This window comes from Triticum dicoccoides, chromosome 1A, assembly GCF_002162155.2.
Source record: "Triticum dicoccoides isolate Atlit2015 ecotype Zavitan chromosome 1A, WEW_v2.0, whole genome shotgun sequence".
Classification (NCBI taxonomy): Eukaryota; Viridiplantae; Streptophyta; class Magnoliopsida; order Poales; family Poaceae; genus Triticum; species Triticum dicoccoides.
Window position 1 is genome coordinate 360,818,613 of NC_041380.1, and position 11,064 is coordinate 360,829,676.

Consider the following 11,064-nt stretch of genomic DNA (forward strand, 5'->3'; position numbering starts at 1 on the left):
GACTTGGGCAAGAGAGTGTGCCTCAATATCCAATTGATGGTTGGCAGCCCTGACAGAAGATAATGCACTGAGCCAAATTTGAAAGTGTCAAGAGCTTTGTTTGGAATTTCCTTATACATATTGGACATTGAGTTGTGGTCCATTTTCTTCTTGGCATAGATATCCAAGTCATCTGCTTGCTCCTCTGGGGCATTTATCAACTGAGCCCATTTAGCAACTGTAGATTGGTACCTCGTACCCTCAGACATCCAAGTTATCCTACCATCTGGATAAAAGTGGGCTGTGGAGTAGAACTGCATGATGAGTTCTTCGTTCCACTTTGTGAGCTTCTGCCCAACAAAGTCCTCTACTCCACATGCCTTGAAGCTGTCCTGTACTCCAGGGTAGTACTCTTCGTTGTCCTTGATGTATTGCCAATCAACCCATCTCATGTCACAGACTATTGGCTTCTTGTCAAGCAGCACTGTCTCATAAAAATCTTGCTGCTCCTTGGTGTGAAATCTGTAATCCACAGCAGTCCTCCTCCTTGAAGCATACGAATCTGTTTCTCTCTACTTCCTCAACCCTGAGTCTCTCCTGAGCTTCATGTCCTCAGCCACAGGATGAGCATCGTTGTGGTCTGGGATCTTGGGTTTGAGCTTTCTTAGAACTTGCTATTCATCGTCTTCTTCAGCAACAGTCTCAGGCACTGGGGCCTTGTTCTTTTCAGCAGCAGGTATGCTCCTTGTATTTCTCTTTGGTTTTGGCTTGGAGGCAGCTTTGGGTGCTTCTTTGGGCTTAGATGCAGCAGCCCCTGTCCTGATAGCATCACCCATAAGCTTGGGTGCCTTAGGTGCTGGAGCAGCAACCTCTTCTTCCTCTTCATCTTCCATGATGGAAGCCTTTCCAAGCACTCTGGCTACGGTCTTCTTGACCCTTTCCTTCCTCTTCTTGCCTTCAGCAGCAACTGGCTCTTTGGGTGCAGGCTTCTCAGTTGAAGCTCTAGCCTTTGACATAGGCTGCCTGCCTGCTGGCCTTTTGATTTTCAAACCTAGCTTTGTGCCCTGTGCTGGCTCAACTCTCTTGGAGGTGGCCTCTTCCTCTGCCACATAATCTTCATCGTCAGAATCTGAAGTTCTCTTCTTCCTCTGTCTGGTGGCAGCTTTTGGCAAGTTGCTAGGGGTGCTCCTGCTGCCCTCATCTGAAGAGCTGGAGGGACTAGTGCCCTCACTCATGTGCACCTGCTGTTCTAACACATTCTGGCTGTCACTCTGGTCTGACATGATGAACAAGCTGACTGCTGACCTATGAATAGTTTATAGATGAGGTAGAATAGATGAGCATCACAAAATGCAGAGATTTTTGCAAAAGAATGATCCAAAAACTTAGTTTTAGTTTCCCACTGAAAACATCTCGGATCTACCGATTTTTAAACTCGGTGATATCGAAGCAGTTTTGGAACCTAAACTAGTGAACTCGGTTGGACCGAGTCACAGTTCGGTGGCACCGAGACTGCTAGGGTTTCACAGAGTTCCAAAATCGGTCACACCGATAAGTAATTCTCGGTCAGACCGAGTCTCACTTGTGCAATGGCATAAGCCAAATCGGTGGGACCGAGTTTTTCAACTCGGTGGGTCTGAGATGGTTTCGGCGGAAACCTAACCCTAAAATTTTCGAATCAAAGCTAATCTATGGGCATATTGACTGGATAGGAGTGTTTCAATCATGGCAAGAATCATGATGATCACAATGTGCTAGGAATCAGATTGGAGAATAGAACAAAGATTGAGTCCATACCCTAGTTCGGCGGAGACTCGCTATGGCGGCAACGGCGGGGTAGAATTCCATTGACGGCGACAGAGACCAGCGACTGGAGGCGGCTGGCGGCGAGGAGACGATCCGGAGACCATGTTGGCAGAGCAGGCTATCGCGTGGGCGAAAGGGTTCGGAGAAATTTCCAAATTTTGCCCGTGACTATATATAGCCCGACCCTGTCGGTGTGACCGAGTGGAACAACTCGGTGGCACCGAGATTCATAACTGCAAGCAGTTACTGAAACTCGGTGTGACCAAAAGGTTCAAATCGGTTGCACCGAGATCAAAAACCTAGATCAACTTAATGATCTCGGTAGGACTGAAAGTGGGGTATCGGTCAGACCAAGAATCATAAAGAGGTTTTGGAAGTTTAAGTCTATGACGAATCGGGGACTCCGAGCGCTCCTCACACAGAGTGGTTCGAATCTAACTTGATCAAATTTTGTGATGTAGCATGAATAGAATTTGAGACGAGAAAAGCATAGATAGCTAGAGGAGGTTCTTAGGCATTCTTGTCCATCCACTTGGCAAAAGAAAATAAAACCAAACAATCAAAACAACAAGTGGATGTCCTCGAATGAGTAAAATGTGAAATCAGCATGCTCACACAATAAGATGGCAAATGAAATATGTGGCAAGGCATGCACAACCAATTCTAGCATCTATCAAGCAATTTGCGATGACAAGGTCATCTATATATGAGTATATTGACTTAGGAGTCAAGTGAGAGCACTTGATCATAGGTCATACTCATCGTTTAAGCTCAAGTGGGGTTACCACTTTTACATAAAGCATTGTTGTGTTCACATCTTTAGAGTCGCTTTAGCTCAAGTCTTAGAGTAAAGCTCCCCTAGATGTGATATCCCCCCTTAGAGGGATGAACTAACCTTGGGTTTTGTCGATGATGACTTCATGTAGATGTTGAAGATGTGGATGCTCAATGTTGATGTAGATCACTTGGAGCTATCCATTTGAGTGAATTGCACTTTCAATACCTACATGGGTTAGTCCCACAAGGAACAAACAAGGATATCCATAGACATAGAGTGATGCACACACAAGATGATGTCCATGAAAACTTTTAGGTTACCTTGTCCCTTGTCTTACCAACAAGAGGGTTTGTGACTCCTTGAACTAGTGCAAGATGTGGAAGTTGATTGCACTTGTTCTTGCCAAAATGATAAGAGTGAAGTATGTTGGCGGAGTCACCCTCAAGAACTCTCTAGTTCTTCTTCTTTTGGATCCACACCATCTTGATGGGAATCCTTGGAGTTGTAGTCGTACTTGATGAAGTGGAACTTGAAGTAGTCTTAGGAATCCACTTGACTAAGGTCTTAGGAGCTTCTTCAAATGCATCAATTTCCTCTTGAAGCTTGTCCTTCCCTTTTTGCTCGTAGTCTTGTGGTGGAAGATCATCTTGAGCTTGTGTCCCCTTGAAAGAAGTATCATACTTCTATTGTTGAGGAACAAACTTTGTCTTGGGGTATTGATCTTCTTCCCACTCAACTCCATTGGCATTGAACTTTCATTCAAAACCAACACCTTGATTCTTCCGGTGCATTCCTTGCTTGCGCACAATTTCCTCGAATTGCTTACTCCTGGCAAGGCTTTTGTACACTCCTTTCTCTATAATTCCCTTCAATAAGCTATTTTCTTGCTCAAGTGTAACTTGGCTAAGAGAATCATTAGTGCAAATCAAGAGAACTACTAGAAGCAACAATATTGGATTTAGCATGATCATTGTTACTACTAGAGGAAGAATCTTTCTTGTTCTTGTTAATAGACTTGACTTGAGGCATGTAAGTGGATAAGAGTAAATGCTTGTCAATGTGAGAAGAGCTTTTCTTGCGGAGATCATCATTGATTGCTTTTAAGAACTCATGCTCTTGCTCAAGATTGAGCTTTTCAAAGCGTAATTTCTCATGAGCTCTTAAAAGTTCTCGATGATCTTCGAAGATAGTTTCATGAGCTAACTTAAGAGTGTTTAGTTCTTTAGTTAGGGCCTCAATCTTCTCCTTATCATTGTCATTCATTTTATCTTGATTAACATGTTTAATTGACGTTTCATCATAGTATTCATCACTAGAGTTGTCAACAAGCAAATCATCACCTAACAAGTCATCTTCATCACTATTGAAATCAACATACTCGGGGTGTGTTACCTTAGGACCTTTGGCCATGAAGCATATTCCAATTCCTTCATTTGGTGAGTCAAATATGTCGTAGGAGTTGGTTGACACAAGTGCTAGACCGGCAACACCTTCATCTTGAGTATCTTCGGAGTCGGAGTTATAACTTCTCTCGGAGTGGCTGTCGGAGTCGGAGCCAGATACCCATTCACCAACATGAGCTTGATGTCTTCGTTTTGAGTAGCTCCTTGATGATTTTTCCTTCCTTTCCGAATCCTTGCTTCTCCGTGAGTATCTTCGTTCATAACGATCATCTCTACTCCTTTTCTCTCTTGGTGGTGATTCTTTGCTTCTTCTTTTTGGAGAATCTTCTCTTCTCTTGTAGGGAGCCGTACACTCATTGGAATAGTGTCTGGGTCTTCCACAACTGTAGCAGTTTCGCTCTCGACTAGAAGATCTTTTGTCATTGTAGGACCTTGACTTGAAGCTTCTATCTTTGCTTCTACTCTTGTAGAACTTGTTGAAGTTCTTCACCATTAAGCTCAATTATTCATTGAAGTTTTGCTTCTCACTTGATGATGTAGGAGCTTCACATGAGGCTTTGTAGGCACCACTTGATTTGTTGTGAAGTTCCTCTTTATCCTTAAGTGACATCTCATGAGGAACAATTCTTCCAATCACCTCCGTTGGCTTGAGATCTTTGTAATTGGGCATCATTTGGATCAATGTGCACACGGTATCATATTTTCCATCCAAGGCTCTTAGAATCTTCTTGATGATGAATCTATCGGTCATCTCTTCGCTTCCTAAGCCGGCAATCTCATTTGTGATGAGAGCAAGCCTAGAGTACATTTCAGTGACACCTTCACCATCCTTCATCTTGAACTTGTCAAGTTGACTTTGAAGCACATCCAACTTGGATTCCTTGACGGAGTCGGTACCTTCGTGCATATCAATCAAAGTGTCCCAAATTTCCTTTGCATTCTCAAGACGGCTGATTTTGTTGAATTCTTCGGGGCACAATCCGTTGAAGAGAATATCGCAAGCTTGAGCATTGTATTGCAACATCTTCAACTCATCCGCGGTAGCCTCACGGTTTGGTTCTTTCCCATCAAAGAAGTCACCTTGCAAACCAACACACACAATAGCCCAAACGGCGGGGTTATGTCCAAGAATATGCATTTTCATTTTATGCTTCCAACTAGCAAAATTAGTACCATCAAAATAAGGACCTCTACGGTGATAATTTCCCTCGCTAGACGCCATACTCTCTTAGGTTGTGAAACCAAGGCTATGACCACCAAAAGCTATGGAGATCAAAGCAAATGGAGACCAAAGCTCTGATACCACTTGTAGGATCGAAAGTATGTCTAGAGGGGGGGGGTGATTAGACTACTTGACCAAATAAAAACTTAACCTTTTCCCAATTTTAGTTCTTGGCAGATTTTAGCTATTGTAGGGAAAGTCAAGCAATCATCACGCAATTCAAGCAAGCATGCAAAGAGTATATTGGCAGCGGAAAGTAAAGCATGCAACTTGCAAGAATGTAAAGGGAAGGGTTTGGAGAGTTCAAACGCAATTGGAGACACGGATGTTTTTCCCGTGGTTCGGATAGGTGGTGCTATCCTACATCCACGTTGATGGAGACTTCAACCCACAAAGGGTAATGGTTGCGCGAGTCCACAAAGGGCTCCACCCACAAATGGTAACGGTTGCGCGAGTCCACAAAGGGCTCCACCCACGAAGGGTCCACGAAGAAGCAACCACCCACAAAGGGTCCACGAAGAAGCAACCTTGTCTATCCCACCATGGCCATCGCCCACACAGGACTTGCCTCACTTGCGGTAGATCTTCACGAAGTAGGCGATCTCCTTGCCCTTACAAAATCCTTGGTTCAACTCCACAATCTTGTCGGAGGCTCCCAAGTGACACCTAGCCAATCTAGGAGACACCACTCTCCAAGAAGTAACAAATGGTGTGTAGGTAATGAACTCCTTGCTCTTGTGCTTCAAATGATAGTCTCCCCAACACTCAACTCTCTCTCATAGGATTTGGATTTTGTGGAAAGAAGATTTGAGTGGAAAGCAACTTGGGAAGGCTAGAGATCAAGATTCATATGGTAGGAATGGAATATCTTGGTCTCAACACATGAGTAGGTGGTTCTCTCTCAGAACATATGAGTTGGAATTGTGTATGTGTTCTGATGGCTCTCTCCACGAATGAAGAGGAGGTGGAGGGGTATATATAGCCTCCACACAAAATCCAACTGTTACACAAAGTTTTCCAATCTCGGTGGGACCGAATCAACAAACTCGGTCAGACCAAAAGTGTAAACCTAGTGACCATTAGAGATTTTCGGTGGGACTGACATGCAACTCGGTGGGACCGATATTGTTAGGGTTTGGGCATAATGTAATCTCGGTGAGACCGATTACACAAACTCGGTGAGACCGAATTTGGTAATTGGCTAACCAGAGAGTTGGTCAGGCAAACTCGATGGGACCGATTTGCTCTTTCGGTGAGACCGAAAAGTTACAAAAGGGAAACACTGAATTTACATTGCAATCTCGGTGGGACCGATTCTCTCTTTCGGTGAGACCGAAAAGTTACGAAAGGGAAACAGAGAGTTTGCAATCCCATCTCGGTGAAACCGAGATCCCTATCGGTAGAACCGGATTGCTAGGGTTTGGCAGTGGCTTATGACAAGTGAAACTTGGTGGCGCGGATAGGAAGAATCGGTAGGACCGAGTTTGGCTTATGGTTTAGGTCATATGTGGATATGGGAAAGTAGTTGAGGGTTTTGGAGCATATCACTAAGCACATGAAGCAAGAGGCTCATTAAGCAACACCTCATCCCTCCTTGATAGTATTGGCTTTTCCTAAAGACTCAATGTGATCTTGGATCACTAAAATATAAAATGAAGAGTCTTGAGCTTTTGAGCTTGAGCCAATCCTTTGTCCTTAGCATTTTGAGGGTTCCACTTCCACATCCATGCCATGCCAATCATTGAGCTTTCCTGAAATAATCATCTTGGAATAGCATTAGCTCAATGAGCTATATGTTGTTATGAATTACCAAAACCACCTAGGGATAGTTGCACTTTCAAACTCATATGCATGTGTGGAATGATAAACGGTAAAATATGATTCCTGGTCTCACCCCTAAGACTAGCCCAAGTGTTGTTGGTGATCATATTTTCCAAATCGATATATTTTAAGTGTAAAGATAGTCCTAAATCAACTTTGAGAATATGACGTTAGAAGAATGATCATATTGGATTGACCCAAACTTGTTTGTTATACTTTCAGATACAATGGTCACAAGTCAATTGCTAAAACACAGAGAGTTACTGTGTGATTTAATTCCTTATACCATGAGAGTATCGTAGTCACTTCTTACTATATGATGAACTTTGGGGTTGCTCAAACGTCATCTGTAACATGGTGATCATAACGACAATTTACATGTTCATCAAGAGTGGGATTTGCTTCTTCAACAATGGAGAGATATTCTTAGGGCCCTTCGGTGTGACCACATCCATCATCTCCTGGCCAAACACATGTGACTAGGTCATGAGGATGTCAGAACATGTCCACGAGAAAGAAGAACAAAACTGATAATGAGGAGACCGGTATAGTGGGCATGTGTATGACTCAAGAGGATACCGAGATATCTCACCTCGGGTTGTGTAAAGTATCGCAAAGCAAAGGTAATAGCACATGATGATGAAAGGTTGACTTGAATGTCATTCATGTACTCATAGGGATTGATATGGATGTCCACGGTTACACTATCGATCATTAAACGAAAGGGGTTTTGTTCATGCCTATGTTTTACCGAACCTACAGGGTCACAAGCTTAAGGTAATCATGACCTACTGAGTGTTAGTAGGACAGGAGTAATGAGGAAAAAATTATGAAATAGGTTCATTGATATTCGAAATAGTTTCTAAAGGAACTGAAAGTGTTTCAGGGTCACCGGAAGGGTTTGGGGGTTTACCGGGTAATGCTGATAAATAATATACGGGTATAAAGTGTTTCTGAAGATGTTAAATTAATAATAAAAGGCTCTAATAATAGTCAGTAGGCTTTTATATTAATTAAATACCAATGGGCCTTAAAAGGCAATTGGTGGAAAGGATACTGGGTCACTTGGGCCCAACATGGGAGGCGCCCCCCTTGCTTCTTGAAAAACCCAATGGGAGGCCGAATTGGAAGGGGAAACCCTCTCCTTGGTTGATGCAAGGGAGAAGGTTCTCCCCCTTGACCCTTGTGGAGCCCCTCCCCTCTCCTCTAACCTATATATACTTGAGGATTCTGGCCCTTGAAGTGTTGGGAAACGTTGCATGGAAAACAAAAAAATTCTACGCACACGCAATGATCCATCCGTGGAGATGCATAGCAATGAGAGGGAAAAGTGTGTCTACGTACTCTCGTAGACCGTAAGTGGAAGCATTTTCACAACATGGTTGATGTAGTCGAACTTTCTTCGCGCTCCAACTAATCTAGTACCGAACGCATGACACCTCTGCGTTCTACACACGTTCGGCTCGATGACGTCCTCCGCCTTCTTGATCCAGCAAGACGGCGAGGTAGTAGATGAGTTTTGGCAGCACGACTGCGTGGTGATGGTGTTGGTGATGTGATCTCCGCAGGGCTTTGCCTAAGAACTACGAAAATATGACTGAGGGAGTAAACGGTGGACGGGGGTGCCGCACACGGCTAAGACAATGTTGTATCCTTGTGTGGCGCCCCTCCCCATGTATATATAGGTGCGAGGGAAGGGAAGGCAGCCAGGCGCGCCCTAGGGCTAGCCTCCGGCCCCTAGGGCCCCTGCCTTGCCCTGCCCCCCTTTCCTTGTATGAACAAGGGGGGAGGAAAGAGGGGGGAGAGGGGAGGAAGAGGGAGTCCAACTCCACACTTGCCTTTCCTCCTCCCCTTTCCTTTCCCTCCCCATAGGCCAGCCCTATAGAGGGTACACCAGCCCCTTGTGGGCTGGTGTGTTCCCTCACATGGCCCATAAGGCCCATATCTTTGCCGAGGGTGCCCGAAACTCCTTCCGGTGACCCGATAAGTACCCGGTACCCTGCGAAACACTCCCGGTGTTTGAATACCGTCATCCTATATATCATCTTTACCTCTCGACCATTTTGAGACTCCTTGTCATGTCTGAGATATCATCTGGGACTCCGAACAACATTCAGTCACCAAATCATATAACTCATATAATACTACATCGTCAACGAACATTAAGCGTGCGGACCCTATGGGTTCGAGAACTACGTAGACATGACCGAGACACACTACAAAAAAAATACACTTCTGTGATGATACGTGTTTGTCACAGTAGGTCGCTTTTTTTGTCATGCATGTACATCCATGACAAATTTATGACAGAATCAAGATAGTCATACCTGTGCTGTCGTAGAAGTGTTCCATGACATTACCAAAATTATCATCACGGAAGTGTCCACTTCCATGACGATAAATCGCGCATCACAGAAGTGCTTTCATCAAGGGTGACCGACACGTGACATCCACCGTAACGGAACACCGTTAAGCTATCGGGTCGGGTTTTGGATCCGATAACCCATTAACAGCCCTGACCAATGGGAAATTTCCACGTGTAAAATTCTTATTGGCTGGACGAAACACGTGTCAGCTCATCAGTGGGTCAGATAGGCGCCTATGATACATCGACATGTGGCACGGCCCAACAGAGGCCCACTCCTGTGTAAAGGCCGGCCCGTTTGACTTGGTCAAAAGCTGGCGGACCGGCCCATGGAAAGCCTGTTAACGGCCTGTTCGAATATAGCCCATTTACAGCCCGCTAACCCAAGGCCCGTTACGCCCTATCCGAATTAGGCCCAATATCGTCATCTGGGCCATCCAATATGATTCTAGCCCATTTTCACTTCTGGCCCATGTATGGCCCATGACGTCTTTCGGTCCATATGAGGCCCTAAGTAACTCTTGGCCTACTAACGGCCCGTGGTGAAACTGGCCCGTAATGGACAGTGTATCACTTTACACCCATTAACGGCCCGTGGTGAAACTAGCCCGTGATGAATAGTGTATCACTTTATACCCATTAACGGCCCGTTATTCCGTTGGGCCGTTTCCAGCCCATGTTATCTTTCGGCCTTCTCAGAGCCCATTTATTCTTGGGCTCATTTCCACCATTCGTTTACTTACGGCCCGCTACTGTCATTTTCTGCTTGTGGGCCAAATTCAGCCCGTGGTTACAGTCAGCCCGTTTGTGGTCCGTTAATACGTTGGGCCGTTTTCATAGCGTCATCAAATACGGCCTATTAACGATGGCCCGTTATGGTCGGCCCATGAACGGACGATTCCAACTCTAGCCCATTTATGCCCATAATGCGGCGTGTTATTGGCCCATGTTTGGCCATCGATCATACTGCCCGTATAAGGCCCATTGATGATATGGCCCGTAGAAGGCCCATTGTTTCTACAGCCCATAGAAGGCCCATTGTTTCTACGGCTCGTAGAAGGCCCACTGTTTCTACGGCCCATAGGAGGCCCAGTGTCACTACAGTAAATATTAGCCCATGGTTATTGTGGCCTAGTTTTAAAAAATAGGTTAATGCAGCCACTAGCAAACCGCGGAAAAAGAATTGCAATGACTAGAAGCAAACAAATAAACAAGACAACAAGGAAATAAATAAGCAAGCAACTTACGCTAGGCTATCACGGCTATCACACATATTACATCCATTGGGCATCAAAGTTCGCCACCAGTGCAAATAAACGCGCCGACAAAAGAATATACAAAACTGAGAGCACTTCAGAAGGCACTAGGCCTGGCCAGGTCAGCCCCCCCCCCCCAAACAGCTGAAGAAGTTGAGTAGACCTCAGTTGTGTCAACGATAGATGCATCAACACTAGATTTAAGGCATGATGGTGCGCACGGCAGTCCTTTGACATCTTCATTGCATCTTTGACTTCAAGTCGGAGCTGAGCTGAAGCAAAGCCTTTCCGCTTTAAGTTGAGACTGAAGAAGTCGAACTGATTGAGGCAGCAACTGCACAGAGGTTGTCTCACACCTGCTGGTGAGTAGCTTCAACTCACTGTCTTCATCAAGACAGGACCTTGGGGTCATCCCGCTGTCCTCAAAATGGTTT